General features: G+C 53.8%; 1 protein-coding gene across 2 annotated transcripts in view; it reads left to right on the top strand.

Moving 5' to 3' along the window:
* Positions 1-578: 578 nt before the first annotated feature.
* SH3BP4 (SH3 domain binding protein 4) overlaps positions 579-15,755 on the top strand; it is a 33,742-nt gene continuing 18,565 nt past the window's right edge. Inside the window, exon 1 of one of the 2 annotated variants that reach the window (XM_053948024.1) lies at positions 579-663. The gene's annotated coding sequence lies outside the window, so the exon portion shown is untranslated. Of the gene's footprint in view, positions 664-13,243; positions 13,278-15,755 lie in introns of those variants that run through there. The other variant, XM_053948025.1, reaches the window with a different exon arrangement.

Here is a 15,755-nt window from a genome sequence, read left to right as displayed (position 1 = left end):
TGCTCCTGGCAGCCCATTTCCTAACCCTGCATCCCAGCCAGGCAGCACAACCCCAGGGTGGGATGCTCCCTCAGTCTATGGGATTTTAGGGAGCACAACCCCCTTTTTTCCGGCGTTGGGTGCTGTGGGAAGTTGAAGCCGCTCTCCGACCGTGGCTAACGCAAGAAACCAGAGTTCAGCGTTTTCCTCCGCGTTTCTCCTGCCTTTCCCAGCCTGGGAGAGCAACAGGGGCGGGATTTCTGCTTTACCAGGATTTCGCAGCTTCGCTTCCGTGACAAAAACGGCCAAAAAAAAAGGTCGGGGGGGGGGGGGGCATAAACCCTCAGCTGCCCAGCGCGCAAGGTTTGAGCGTGGCCACCACGAGCGTGACCACCCTCGCTAACCCCGGGCGGGGCGGGCGTGGCTCGCACTCGCCCCCTCGCCCCTGGCCCAGGGACGCTCCCCGCCGCTCCCCCATCCCGCTTTTCCCGTCCTCCTCCCCTCCCCACGTGTTTCACACGAGCATCTCCCCCCCTGCCCGCGGCGCCCCCCGCGCTCCCGCCCCTCCGCGGGGCCACGCCCCGGCCACGCCCCGTGACGTCAGAGCGGGCGGGCGCGCGCGGCCCGTGCCCGGGAGCGCAGCGGGGCCGCTCCCGGTGCTGCCGCTGTCGGAGCTGGGCGCAGGTGAGAGCCGGGAGCTGGGCGAGCCCGGGGGCTACCGGGGACGGCAGCGGCTCCCCGCGGGCTGCCGGGGCCGCCGCGGAAAAGTTTGTAGGGAGGGCGGCGGTGGAGGGTCGGGGGTGAGGCAGCGGCGGAGCGCGGGGAGGCGGCTGGGGAGAGCGAGAGTGTGAGAGTGTTTGTGTGACACTGTGACACCGTGCGTGTGCTTGTGAGCGTGTGTAAAGTGCCCTCTGTGCGTGTGCGACTGTGTACAAGTGTCGCGTGTGGCACTGTGTGTGTGTGACACTCTGAGCGTCCTCCGTGGGGCTGTCGCTGCGTGTGTGTGTGTGTGTCCTGTCTTGAGTGTGACTGTCCTCTGTGTGCCACTTTGTGCGTGTGTCCTGGGTGACTGTGCGTGCCAAATGTCCCCTGCGTGTGTGACTGTGGCTCTGTGTGTGTGTGACTGTGTGTGTAGTGTGTCCCCTGCGTGTGTGACTGTGTGTGACTGTGTCCCCTGCGTGTGTGACTGTGTCCCTGTGTGTGTGTGTGACTCTGTGTGACTGTGTCCCCTGCGTGTGTGACTGTGTCCCTGTGTGTGTGTGTGACTGTGTGTGACTGTGTCCCCTGCGTGTGTGACTGTGTCCCTGTGTGTCCCTGTGTGTGTGTGTGACTGTGTGTGGCGTGTCCCCTGGGTGTATGGCCGCGTTTTGTGCTCGGTGTTCGTGTCCCTGCCTTGTGTCCCCACCGCCATGTGCTGTGCCAAGGTGTAAACGTGGCCGCGACACGCGTGGCTCCGTGTTCCCGTTCCTGGGGAGATGCCGTGTGGCGGGTGTGCCGTGCCCGTTGTCCCCCAGGTCCCGCTGGCGCTGCGGCGAGGGGATGGGCGCGATGGGCACGGCTCCCCGCGTTGTCACCCTGCCGGTGTCCCCGGACGCGTCCGACAGCCAGCGCGGAGGCGCCGGGCCGGGCTGGCTCCTCTTCCTTATCGGCCACGGCTGGGACGCTCCGGGGGGAGTTCGGGCTCTTTTGAGCGGCATTGCACCGGCTGTGCCTGGCATTCCTGTTCCAGGAGGGTTTTCCCAGCTCGCCGGGGGCTCGCTGACCTTTTTGCTCCTTGCTGGCTGCGCGGGGATGCTTTGGGAGCGGAGGGATGCTGCGCGGAGCTTGGTTTTCCAGCTGTTGCTCCCGGGACGGCGCTGGGTGGGAGAGGTGGAGTTGTGCAGGTGTGTGGTGTGCTGCAGCCTCGGGCTCCCGGGAACACCGATTTTCTGGGATCCCTGGCTATTCAGGAGTAGGCTCGGCATAACTTTGGTCCAAAGGGGGACAGCAGTGACCGTGAAGTTGTTCTGTGCCCAAATTAAACCACGCTGCATCAAAGCCCCAAAACCCAGAGGAGCTGTGGGATCAGGCGGATGCAAATTCCCAGCTCTGGAATGCCCATCACTGCCTTCCTCCCCTCTCCAGCCTGTGCTCGCTGCCTGATGCTCCCTGAGATTTGCAATGATTGAGTTTTGGCTGTTAATTAATATATACATTGCAAGTTAATGATTCAGTTATGCTGAATGGAGCAGCAGCTTGGGTAGGAGTTGGAGTGGGGGCTGTGTTGTGTTGACAGCTCTGTCTGGATGCTGAGGCTCTGGAATAAGGATCCATCCTGGATTTCCTCCTGCCTGACTGCACCAGCGGGATGCTTAAATTTGCCTTAAAGTAGAAAAAATTCTTGGTAGTAAGAATAGCATCCTCCTGGGATGGCTTGTAGGTGTGACATGGGTCAGCGGTGGGTTTGGCAGCTGGGTTAACACTCGGGCTTGAAGCTTTCAGAGATCTTTTCCAACCTAAATAATTCCGGGATCCTCGGAACGTTCACGTCTCCTCCTGGCTCTTGCTCCTGCCCAGCTGTGTTGGTACCAGACCCTGCAGAGGGAACAGCATCTCTGGTGGCAGCTCTTCTCTGCTGTTCTGCTTTTTCCTTCTTTCCTCCTTTTCTCTGGAGCAGCTTGCCCTGATGAGCTGGGACTGCCCCATCCCTGGAAGTGTTGGATGGGGCTTGGAGCAGCCCTGGTTTGGTGGAAGGTGTCCCTGCCCATGAGGTGAACTTTGAGGTCCCTTCCAATCCAAACCATCCATGATTCCATGATTCCCTCAGCTTTCCAGGGTCTCCATGTTCTTCCCACAGTGAGATTTATCCCCCTGGTCGCTCACAGCAAAAGAATTCCCACTTTTCTCATGAGCCCCATCCCACGGACCCATTAAGCACATCCCCTCCTGGCTGGGGAATTTTGCAGGCAGAGATGCCAGCTTTCCATGGTTATATATTTCCAAAATAACCCCGTTCAGGCTGCGGAAGGGAATGTGCTTTTCAAAAATAGCAGCTTCGTTACTTTTAATCAACCAGAGCCGGAGCAGCGTGGAGTGATTGCAGCCGGCGCTCGACATCCTAATTATGTTTGCCTTTTAATGAGAGGAAAACTATTTGCGAAGCTAAAATATTTATTTTAGCCTGGTGGGGTTGCTTGCAAGAGCTTGTGTGGATGGTAAGGAGGTGGTTTAGACACTGTGTGTGTTTTGTTTTGTTTTTGTTTTGTTTTAATGGGAAAAGCATTTAAATCTGGCAAGAGGCTTTTTGTGGCCGGGGCTGTGTGTGCGGAGCGAGCTGGCAGCTGGAGAGGTGCAGGGGAGTTTGCATCCTCCTCAGTCTCCTTATTTCCAAGGGGTCTGACAGTTGTGTCGCCTCCTGGCTCCGTGGGTGGATTTCTGCCGGCAGCTGGCGCAGGAGTGAATGCAAATAACCTCACCTCGGGTTTGGCACCTGCCTTTTCTTTCCTGCCCAAAATCTGTCCTGAAAGCACCTGAGCTTTGCGGGCTGGCCCAGAGGCTCCACGGGAGATGGTGAGGAGGTAGGATGGGTTTTTATAGAATCATGGAATTTCCTGAGCTGGGAGGAACCCACAAGGATCATCCAGTCCAAGCCCTGGCCCTGCACAGACACCCCAACAATCCCACCCTGGGCATCCCTGAGAGTGTTGCCCAAACCCTCCTGGAGCTCTGTCAGCCTTGGGGCTGTGCCCATTCCCTGGGGAGCCTGGGCAGTGCCCAGCACCCTCTGGGGGAAGAACCTTTTCCTAAAATCCAACCTAACCCCCCCTGGCACAGCTCCAGCCATTTCCTCGGGTGCTGTCCCTGGCCACAGGGAGCAGGGGATGGCAACACCCAGGAAAGTTTTGTAGCCAAGTGTTGATTTCCCCAGTGACCAGTGATGAGTCAGCTTTGAAACAAGGGATCAACCCACTGGGAAATGTATTTCTGCCTGTTAACTGGGATATTAACTAGGATATCTTAGCAACTGGGATATCTCTGGTCTGGAGCCAGGCTGGGAGAGCTGGGGGTGTTCACCTGGAGAAGGGAAAGCTCCAGGGAGAGAGTTCAGAGCCCCTTGCAGGGCCTAAAGGGGCTCCAGGAGAGCTGGAGAGGGACTGGGGACAAGGCATGGAGGGACAGGACACAGGGAATGGCTTCCCACTGCCAGAGGGCAGGGATGGATGGGATATTGGGAATTAGGAATTGTTCCCTGTGAGGTGCTGGCACAGTTTTCCCTGAGCAGCTGTGGCTGCCCCTGGATCCCTGGCAGTGTCCAAGGCCAGGTTGGACACTGGGGCTTGGAGCAGCCTGGGGTGGTGGAAGCTGTCCCTGCCATGGCAGGGGTGGGAATGGGATGGGCTTTATGGTCCCTCCAAGCCAAACCATTCTGGGATTCTCTGATGGCTGCAGCAAGGTGTTCATGGAGAGCAGGGTGTGGGTGCTGCTGGAGTTCCCTGCCCTCTGGACAATGCCCTGTCAGGATGCAAGAGGCATCTCCACTGCCAGCGCCAGCTCGGGACCCATCCAAGCCGCTCCCCAAAATTTGCAGAGTGAGGTTTGAAAGCATGGAACGCATCCCCCACCGCTTCCCTCAGCGGGAGCTGCTTCCCTGGGCTCCCTCCTGGCCAGCAATCCCTGCATTAACCCTGCCCAGGGCTTGGGCACAGGGCTGGCATTGTCTGGGGGCCCCGGCAGTGCTGTGCCAGCCTTGGCTGGGGCAGGGAGCACGCGGCTCTGCCGGCGCTGGCACAGGGAAAATCCCACTGACGGACGGGGAAGCAGAGGCTGGAGGGGCAGGAGAAACCCTGGGCTGCTCCTGGTGGAGGTGGTGGGGCCGAGCCCTGTCCCTAGAGGAGCTGAAGGGTTGGTGTCACCAGCCTGTGGGCACACCAGGGCAGCTTTGCTGGTCATTATGAGGCTGCAGGGTTTGTTACACTCAGAAGGGTTTGCAGCCCCAGCTGGCTCTGTGGCCATAGATAATGTTTGGGGTTTTCGGAAGGGGGGAAAAAGGAGAAGGCTCTTGCAGGACCTGCAGCTTTGGCACGTGCATGTCCTGACAAATCCCTTTGCTTCCCAAACAAGGCAGAGAGACTTGCTCCCAGCAGCTCAGATCTGGTTTTTAGTGCTCAAATGATGCCCCAGTTCCATTAACATCACAACCATCCACACTGAAGGATAATTTTTGAGGGTACCTGTGGCATCTCTCCCCTCTTGTGCTCCTCCTTGCAGCCTGGAGTTCTTAATTTCTCCTGGTGGTCCCTGAAGTGATTTCCGTGGATTTCTGTTTCTCTGGGCTCCTAAGGAAAAGTGTGGGAGTCTGGATAGGGATGTGTGGATGGCTCACAGCAGCAGGGAATGCAGGAGCACATGGAATCCCTCTGCTGCCTCGGGGGGGCTGCAGGTCCAGGTGTTTCCCAAGGTAAAGTTATGGATTTTCCCAGGGTAAAGTTCATGGATCAAAGAGCAGACCACAAAACTTCCAACTCTTTCGTTGTGCCCCTGGATTGGCTTCTTGTCCCTCTGCTGGGAAGTTGGCATTCTGGGTGGGTCACGTGTTTTTGGGAGGGATCGCTCGGTGTGTGTGCCACGAGCAGCATTTCCTGGCTTTAATCCCATTCTTTGGTGGCCAAGCTGCTGCCCCTCCACTGGGAGCCCCATGAGCCCACGGGATATTTCTATTTTTAACCTGCCGATTCCGTGTGGATTTGTGCAGGGGGTTATTTTCGGTGCTGGGAGGCAGCCGTTCCTATTCCTGTTCCCGTTCCCATTCCCGTTCCCATTCCCGTTCCCATTCCCGTTCCCATTCCCAGCTGGCATATCAATGGGAGAGTCACGCTCTCATTCCCCAGCTCCTGGGGCTAAAGAAATGTTCCTGCTTTTTCCTACCTGAGTGGGTGTTCCTGCTCCACCCAGGAGAGAGGTTGTGTCAAACCCAGCTGTGGGAAGATGGCACATCCCATCTCCTGTTTGTAGGATCATCACAGAATCCCAGATGGCTGGAAGGGACCTTAAAGCTCATCCCATTCCATCCCCTTCCAATGGGCAGGGACTTTCCCAATTCCTGCCTAATACCCAATTTCTTTCAGTTTGGGAGAATAACTTTGTAGCCTCAAACCTCTCTATATGAAAACACAAAGGTGGAAGGTGGCCCAGACACTTATTTGTAATTGCTCTGGTGTTTCTTCAGAATGAAAGAGAGTTTGTTTAGATGGGATATTGGGCAGGAATTGTTCCCTGGGAGGGTGGGTAGGCCCTGGCACAGGGTGCCCAGAGCAGCTGTGGCTGCCCCTGCATCCCTGCAAGTGTCCAAGGCCAGGTTGGATGGGGCTTGAAGCAGCCTGGGATAGTGGAAGCTGTCCCTGCCCGTGGCAGGGGATGGAATGAGATGGGCTTTAAGGTCCCTTCTAACCCAGACCATTCTGGGGTTGGGGGATTTTTCATCATCTGGCTGCTTTTGTGTAAATTGGAGGGCTGGTGATGCACATCTGGTTTGCAGTCCTGTTAAATCATGGGGAAAACTTTAATAATAATGAAAATTATATTAATAGTAATGTTGTGAAAGCCTTTCCTTTTCACTGTTCATTCTCTGGAGTTGCTTCCTCTCCTGCTCCGTGGGAGGGTCACCCTGGGGACCATCCCATCATTTTCAAGAGGGGAAATCACTGCCACAGAGCCAAACCAAATATTTTCTAGCTGACTCCAGAAAATCTTGACCCAGTGAAGACTCCTGCAGGGCTCTGCTGTGGGATCCTGAGGCTGCCTTGCTCAGCTCATCCCGTGCTGCACAAGCTCCCTGCTTTTCCCTCTCTCGGGGATAAATCCAGTTGCCGCCCCTCTCCTGCCCTGCCTGGTCACTGTGCCCGGATAAAGGGCTTTAGGTCATCCCTAAAAAGTGTTCCAGGCCGTTTTTGGGGGGCAGGGTCAGCGTGGTGTGTGGCCTTGTTTGAACAACGCCGGCTGTTTCCTTAGGAACAGGGAGAAAAAGGCTTTCTTGGAATTGAACAATGGGTCGGTGCAGAGGAGCAGGGCAGGAGGTGTTTTATGGGCACTGCTGCTGGAAGCTGTGATCCTAAGGGTCTTTTCCACCCTAAGTTATGAATCTGGGATAAGTCCAAGAGTGGGTTTGGTTGGACTTCTTGATGTGTCCAGGGCTGTGTGCAGAATTGTTTGGTGTGGTGGGGGAAGGTGCTCAAGCTATCCATTTAAAAACACCTCCACAGGTCAAGCGTGGAGAAAGGGAGCAGGAAAAAACCCCAGGAACTGGAGTAAGGGATGCAGTGGTCACACAGGGAGTTCAGCCCAAAGTCTCCCCAGTCTCACACACTTCTGGGACCGAGAGCACTTCAGCCCGGGCCGTGGCGTCCTGGGAGATGTTAAATCCCTAATTCCTGCCTCATTCCCTGCTGCTGCTCCGTCCTCTTGGCTCACATCCGTTCCCAGAGCAGCCGGGGGGGGGGCTCTGCTGGGTCCCTCGGTGCAGAGGCTGCCACGGCTAAAATTAAACAAAGAGAAACTTCCCATTTTTCTGTGAGCGCTCCGGCTTCCGGAAAATGGCAGCGCTGCAGGCAGGCAAACAAAACAAGGCGTCCCCGGCCAGAGAAAAAAAACCTCCTCACCTCAGAGGCATTTCCTTGCTTTCTTTCCCCCCTCTCCAGCCTCTCTCCCTCCCCATCCTGGCTGCTCCATTGAAAACCTGCCATCAGATTAGGGCTCCCGGGGTGGGGTTGCTCTGGGAAGCATTTCCCAGGCAGCAGCCTGCGTGGAAAGCCGGCCTTGGGAATCGCTCTGCTCTCTGCCCCAAATCCCCTCCGTGCTTATTTTGCCATGAACATCCTCAGTGGGGGTTTTTGGCTGCGTGTGGCTCCACTTTTGTGGCAGGTTGAGCTGTTGGAATCCTTAAGGAAGTGCAGGGAATAGTTCCCAATAGTTCCCGATGGGCCTGGGAGCAACTGGTCCTTGCAAAGGATGAGGTAGGAAAAAAAAAAGAGATGCTTGAGTGCATCCTGAAAAAAAGAGATCCGTGAGTTCATCCCACAAAAGCAGGACCTGTGTGGGTGTATCCTGCAAAAAAAAAGGAGGAGGAGGAGGTAGGGGTGCATCCTGCAAAAAAGAAGGGGGAGATGGAGGAGCAGATGTGTGGGCAGATGCAGGACAAAAAGAGCCGTGCAAGTGCATCCCACGGAAGGAGAAGGGTTTGTGTGGGTGCGTCCTGGAAGAAAGAGGTGCGAGTGTGTCCCACAAAAAAAAAGGATGAGAAGATGAGGGTATCCCTCAAAAGGAGGAGATGTGAGTAAATCCCACAAAAAAAGGGGAAGCAGATGGGAGTGCATCCCAGAAAACAAAAGAGAAGGTGCCCAAGTGCATCCCACAAAACGAAAGGAGGAGAAGGGAGGGGTGCATCCCATAGCTCCTCCTTCCCTGTGGATGCTGTTGGCTGCAGGTTCCTTGGAGCAGCCTCCCCAGGAGTGCTGCCTCTGCAGGGATGCACCCCGTGGTTGCTCAGATGGGACAAGTGGGGTTTTTTTGGGGAAAGGGGAGGAAAACCTGGCATCCCTGGCACCAGGATGGGTTATATTGGGGGTGTTTTGTGTCTTTTTTTTTTTTTTTTGATACCAGCTTCCTAGAAAGCATCTCCTTTCCAGCAGCTGAGCTTATCAGGGAGTGAGACCACAAAACAAGGCTTTCCTGGAGTCTTTGGAAGTGTTTTCCTTGGTGTTCTGGGAATGGACCATGGACAAGGTATTTGCTCTCCCCGGAGGGTGACAATTACCTCCTCAACAAAGCAGAGCCCCTGTGCTTGACCAGCTCATCATTCCAAGAGTGGCCTGGGAAGGATGCTCTGGGATAGGGACATCACTGTGGTGCTCTCCTTCCCTGCCTGGCTCTTCACATCCTGCAAAATAGGCAAAGTTTTGGGGGATTTGGAGTTGTTTTTTTCACTGGGAGTTGTTGGAGTCAGCCAGCGCTGCAGAGGAGCAGCTCGGTGCCCTCAGTGCTTCCAAGTAATTTTTTCCATCTCTCCTGCTGCTCCCAGGCTGTGGCCCCTGCTCCTCAGGGAGAGCTGCCTGAAAGTTAATCGCTGCTGAAAAATGCTTTAATTAACTCAATTAGCCAGATGGTCCATCTGGGCTCCTGCAGAGCCCAATGAGATCCCTGGAACGAGGTCGCAGCTCCACCCCGGTGACGGGGAGGACACGGGGACTCATCCAAATCCCCATGGGATGTGCTGTGCTCTCCAGAGCATCCCTGCTCCTGGACCTGCCGTGGGAGGTGTTTGACAAGGGCATGGAGTGACAGGATAAGGAGGAATTGCTTTAAACTCACAGGTTTAGAGGGCAGGGATAGATGGGATGTTGGGAAGGAATTTTTCCCTGTGAGGGTGGGGAGGCCCTGGCACCCGGAGAAGCTGTGGCTGCCCCTGGATCCCTGGAAGTGTCCAAGGAGAGATTGGATGGGGCTTGGAGCAACCTGGGATAGTGCAAAGGTGTCCCTGCCCATGGGAATGAGATGGGCTTTGAGGTGTTTCCAACCCAGGCTGTGCACCTGGCCCTGCCACGGGACATCCCTGAGGCTCCTGCCAGGGCAGAGCAGGAGCTCCTAAAACACCCACCACATCCAGGACACGGCCAGGCATGGAAAGAGTGAGCAGAGGAATGCCCTGCACGCTGTTTGAGCAGAGGAATGCGGGGCCCTGGGGCAGGGATTTGGGAAGGGGGAGTGTTTAACCCCCTGTCTGCGTTGTGACCCTTCCATCCTGCCCTCAGCTCTGCTCTTGGGCTCTGTTTTGAAGCCTGGCCTTACAGACATCCCGAGGGAAGCTGGTTTTCCTGGCTGTGCTGGGAACCTGAGTGCTGGCAGATGGAGATGCATCCTTGGGGCAAAAGGGAGGAATGTGTGTCCTGAGGGGTTTGGATACCACTGGAGAATGGTGCGGGGAAACTGAGGCACAGTATTTCTCCGTGGGAAGGTTACAGCGTGGTCCCTGCAGTCGTGGTGCCCGTGTCTCCAAGAATGGGCTCTAAAATCACTCCAAAAGAGCTCCTGGTGGGGGTGGGGAAATGAACCAGTGTGGGAGTATTTGCTGTTGGGCCTCATTTTTAAGAGATTGTGATCGCAGAGTGGTGATGCTGCATCAGATGCTCCCCTGGCTTGGAGAGGGAAGGGGAGGTGTTTTGCTCTGGGAAAGGGCAGGTAATTCCTGCTTTAAGGCAATTGAGCTTGTGAAAGTGGGACAGAGGGTAATTCCCAGTGGGAGTGCTGGCAGGGGAGGTGATGCTGCTGGGAACTACCAGGATGCAGAGCATCCTCCTTTGGGATGAGCATCCACTGCCCAGTGCTCCTGCCTGGAAAGCTCCCAGCTCATCCTCAGCTCCAAAACAGTGCAGAGTCCCAGCATCTCCCTAATTTCTTTCTTCTTCTGTGCATGGGAATCATTTGGAAGCAGAGGTCTGAGCCTGTCCATGGAAATCCCACACTCCACAGTGCTGCAAACACTTCTGCCTCACTTCTGCCTTTCACCAGAAAATCCTCATCCCTCTTCCTGCACAAAGAATATGTGAGTAATGCTGGAGAAATTTGGGATGAGGCCCAGCAAACGATCGGATATCCGGCTAAGCAGGGCTCTGACTTTTGGACTGAAAGCTCCCAGATGAACAAATGCAGCAGGAGGAATGGCAGATTTTGAAGGATTATATTTTTCTGGTGGTACTCTGTTTTATCTCTCTCTAAATCTTCACTCTGTGAAACTTGGGAATGGCTTTTTTTACTTTTTTTTTTTTTTAATCACCTCAATATATTTGTTTTATGCTCGAGTAATAACACATTTCCCGTCGTTCTGTTAAAAGCGGAGCTGATGGTGTTTAAAAATAATACTGGTGCCAGTTGTCTTGTGATGCACATCATGTGTTCTGGCTGGAAATGTTGTTTACTGGGATCATGCATGGCCAAAAAAAAAGCTGAATTCACTGCAAAAAGTGGGTTGTTGGGAGGTTAAAATGCCAGTGGATGTTGCCCTAAGGAATAATGGGTGGTGGTGGCTGTCTCCCTTTTGGTTTTCTTTCCTCCTTCTGGACCCTGCTGAAAAAGTTCCCATTTTGTTCCTGTTGATCGAGTACTTAAGTCATTCTTCTAAATATAAATCTCTCCTGATGCGTCAGCTGTGCCTGGGATTTCACTTCTTTTATGTGGCACTTCAAGCAAGTTTTAATTTAAAAAAAAAAAAAAAAAAAAAAAAGAAAGGTCCATCTGCATTGGTTTGATATTTAGGGAGTTTTTTTCCCTCATCAGGAGCGTGTCTAATTCCAGCCTGACCCTGAAAAGTCCTGCAGGCTGCATGTGGCCATCAGCTGGTTGTGCTGGAGAGCATCCTCAGCTCCTGGAAAGTTCTAGCTATGTCCTGCTTGGAATCAGGGAATGGTTTGGGTTGGAAGGGACCTGAAAGCTCACCTCATTCCAGGGCAGGGACACTTTGCACTATCCCAGGTTCTCCAAGCCCCATCCAACCTGGCCTTGGGTCCAGGGGCAGCCACAGCTGCTCTGGGCAACCTCTGCCAGGGCCTCCCCACCCTCACGGGGAGGAATTCCTTCCCACTATCCCATCTCTGTCAGTTTAAAGCCATTCCCCCTTGTCCTATCCCTCCAGGCCCTTGTAAATCATCTCCCATTCCCTGGAATTCCAGGTCTTTTCCTCAGGGTTGCTCTCAGTCAGTGCTGCTTCTCCTGGCAGGGCTGTCCCATCACTGGCACCAACATCTGCTGGATGTGACCAACAACGAGATACGGAAGAGCTTGATCCTAACAGGGAAAAAAATAATCTGGGATGTTGATGTTGCTGTGGAAGGGGCTGAGAACAGGAGGTGGTGTCTGGGCAGGTTGGTGGAGGTGCCATGGATTTGTCTTCTCCAGCCAGGAGCCTGCTGCTTGCAGCCCCATGTTTTGGGTCTGGAAATGAAAAACACATCGCTGTGGTTGTCAGAGCGGCCTCCGAGCAGAGCTGGTGGTGGGACTGAAGCTGTTTTCCACAGGAATCCATAAATGGAGGGGGCTCTGTGCTGCTCACAGGGAATGTGCCTGCTGACCCAGGGTCTGTCCCGGGACACGTGGGGATTTTTAACCTCAGTTTAGCCCTTGCTCTTTGAAAAGAGGTGTTCTTGTCGAGACAGAGGATAAGCTTTGGGGTCTGATGTGTCCCCTGTGTGGCTCTCAGTGGCTTTGTCTTGTTTCCTCTAATTTGGCCCAAGACCACCCCCCTTATCACAGTTGATAACGCTTCACCCCTAATTCAAGCTCCAAAACCCCAGAATTTAGTTCTGTGCTGTCTTACATATGGGAATTGAGCAGCCTGGTCTGGTGGAAGGTTTGTTTGCCCATGGATGGGCAAAGAAGGGTTTTAAGGTCCCTTCCAACCCGAACCCTTCTGGGATTCTGTGAAATCTCAGTGGGAATGAATGGAGCACGTGGCTCTGGGGCTCCAGCAGGGAAGCTCTGAGGTTCCTCTTGGGCCAAGAGAAGCCAGGGCAGGTTTGTCTCCTTCCAGCCTTGCCTGGGGCTGACTTCTTGGGGCCAGCAGAGAGGGAATAACTTGTCCTCTGGAAACGTTCCCTCTGTGGTGGCTCGGAGTTGTCCCTTTTTTTAGGGACACTCCTGTGTCTGATGCACACGGGGGAGGTGTCTTGTCCTTGCGAGTGCAATGCAGAGTTGTGGAGGTTACTTCACTCAAGCAATGAAGCTCTGCTTTGAGCAGGGAACCACCTGCCGTGGCTCTAGGATGACTTTCAGGCATCATTTTCATTTTGCCTGGTGACTAATGCTGCCAAAAAAAAAAGTGTTTGAGATTCAACCCTGCTCCATCCAGCAAGGAGAGTTAATTTCGAACAAAGGTTTTTGCCAGATTTGCATCAATTACTATTTTTGTGCCAGAGCATCTTGCTAAATAACGAGCATCTATCCCCAAAATGGCTGATTTTTTTGCCAAGGGTTGTGTCCAGGCCCAGAGAAGCAGCTTTGCCATCACACAGGGTGGAGGCTGCAGAGAGGAGACTTTGGCTCTCTTTGGGACCGCGTTAATCCCAGCACAGGCCTCGCGTGTTCTTAAACTGACGCAAAGCTGCAGTTCAAAGTGCGTGTCTTTGTTTGCAGATAAAGCCTGCCCATAAACATTTGGGGCTTAAAAGTGATGAAATTGGTTTCTTATCAGCCATCTGACCCATGGTCATGGGACTGAGCAGCTCTTAACCTGGCGAGACCGAAACAACAAAACCCCGGAGCTCTGACAGATGGAGGTGGGTGGTGTTGTTTTGGGTTTTTTTACCCTTCATGGCACTCCTGATGCTGTGGAAAACGCTTGGAGCCACTGCTTGGATGCTGTCTGACCTCCCTCAGCCCCAGGTTGAGTTAATTTGCAGGTTGCACGGAGTCTCTGTGCAGTCTGATGGGCTTTCATTTCGGGGTAATTAATTAAACAAGCATGCGTGGTGTTTGCTCTTGTGTTGCATAAACAGCAGCCAGTTTTGGTGCATCTCAGGCACCCTCCTGGCTGCCAGAGGTAGGTGTCTGCACCTGGAAAGCTCATTCCCACCCCTGGAGAAGCTCTAAGCAAAATTAAAGTGAGGATTTGTGCTGCTGAAAACCACCTAAAATGAGCCACGTGGTCTTTGTGTCCACGTAATGGGTGTGGTGTTCAAAGCATGCTCTGGATGGAAGCAGGAACACTTTCTGGGATGGGTCTGCAGCTGGCTGGGTTTGCAGGTGAGATCAAGCCTGAGGTCCTAATCCAGGCTCTTGTTGGTTTAGATCAGATATTAAGAAGAAAATCTTCCCTGTGAGGGTGGCAAGGCCTTGGCACAGGTTGCCCAGAGCAGCTGTGGCTGCCCCTGGATCCCTGGAAGTGTCCCAGGCCAGGTTGGACAGGGCTTGGAGCACCCAGGGGTAGTAAAAGATGTCCCTGCCCATGAGACAAACTTTAAGGTCCTTTCCAACCCAAGCCATTCCATGATTCTCTCATCTGTCCTCACATCCTCTTCCCACTTGCATCATCACCTGGGAGTTTGCTCTCCGGGTATCTCTGCCCTCTTTCTCACATGGAAATCCCTGGTTTATGAGATTGGGTCAAACATGGAGCATCCCATGATGTGACCAACCCCCATCTTTCCTTCCCATGGAAACACCATCAGCTCCAGGAAAGGGTTAAGCTGCTTAAACCCAGGTGTCCCAGGCAATCTGGTTTGAGAATGTTTACCAAAGAGGAGCTTAAAAAACCCTGCTGTTTTGAGGGAATTCTTTGCAATGTGCTGATTCTGTTTGTTTCTGCTCAGAGAGAGGAAAGAAAGGAGGATTTTGGCTCCTGTCAGCATTTTCAGCATAGCTGAGGGTGTCCTGTAATCCAGCAGCAGGGCAGTGATGGATTAATCAGGAAGATGTGCTAGAAAATTAAACCAAGGGGTGGTTTTGCCCCAGCTTGAATGAGTTCTTGGAATCCAGAGAGGTTTCATTGATCATTGCTTGGTCTCCAGGTGGCCAGTTGGGAACAAAACCACTTGTTTTCCCAAAAATGGACCTCCTGACTGAGGATACCTGGAGATGGATCAATCTTGGTGGAGTACTTGGGCTGGGAGAGCTGCATGGAGTTGTCTCTGTTGACCTGCTGGGAGCTGCCTCGTCTCTGGTGGTCTACAGCTCATCTCTGGAGCTTTGTGTTGCCCTCTCCGCACCAGCTGTGGTGGCAGCCTGTCCAGCCAGCAGCACGAGTGACTTTCTTGTGCCTGCCCTTCTCTGGTCATGCTGGTGGGACTGGTTTTCCAGCCAGGAACAAGGAGAGCACGTGGCGTTGCAGCAGCTCCTCTCCGTCAGGCAAGGGCAGAATCAGTGAAGGGTGATGGGGACAGGGCTCTGAAGTGTTGATGCAGTTAAAGCTCTGTCATCACCTCCTCTTGGGGAAGCTCAGCAGTTCAGGGACTTTGGGTTTTGACAGCTCTTGAAGGCCAAATTAGCATCCAAATTATCTGAGGAAGGGGAAGCTGCTGGGACTGCGGCTGGAGGGTGGGACGATAGCAAGCTGCTCCAGGATTTTCTCAATTAGTGCCTTTTGCCTTCAAGCTTCCAGGATTTTCTCAATTCGTGCCTTTTGCCTTCAAGCTTCCTGGATCTGGTTGATTTGAGATGGGGAGGAGGGGCTGAGTGGCCCCCCTTGGGTGATCATGAGATGGTTCTTGCAGGACCCACAGGGGTGAGAAGCTGTTTCCCCTCCTTTTCACTTCCGTGGTTTCCCTTACTCTGCTCTTTGTGGGTGTTGGCCTGAGATCTCTTGGGTAATCGTGGTGTCTGTGTGCATTGTCCTGGTGATTCTGGCAGGATCTTTTTCTTTAAAAGTATCTTTTTGTGGCTCTGGAAATCTGGGATTCATTTATCCTCCACCACCGATTGCCTGTGTGAGCTTGGGCTGTTGCCTGATTCAGCTCAAATGTGAGTTTCCCGGCTTTGAGAGATGTTTGATCCATGCTTTTGGCCCCAAGCATCCTTCAGGAGCAGTCTTGCTTTGGCTGCTGGCCAAGCTCTTGGGCTTGTGAAGGACTTTGGAGGGGCTGTGAGGGTTTGGAGGAAGACAGTTCTCTCCTGGACTCCTGTTCCATCCAAGGGTTTTAAAGCTTGAGTTTATGGCTTTTATGTTTACCTCCTGTGGGAGCACAGCACTGGATGTGACTTTGGGTTTTCATGGTTTTGTTGGTCCCCGTGGGACTTGTCTGGATTCAACTCCTTGCCCT

The sequence above is a fragment of the Vidua chalybeata genome, chromosome 7 (genome assembly GCF_026979565.1).
Source record: "Vidua chalybeata isolate OUT-0048 chromosome 7, bVidCha1 merged haplotype, whole genome shotgun sequence".
Lineage (NCBI taxonomy): Eukaryota > Metazoa > Chordata > Aves > Passeriformes > Viduidae > Vidua > Vidua chalybeata.
The sequence above is the reverse complement of the archived record's forward strand: the minus strand, read 5'-3'. Positions and strand labels throughout refer to the sequence as shown.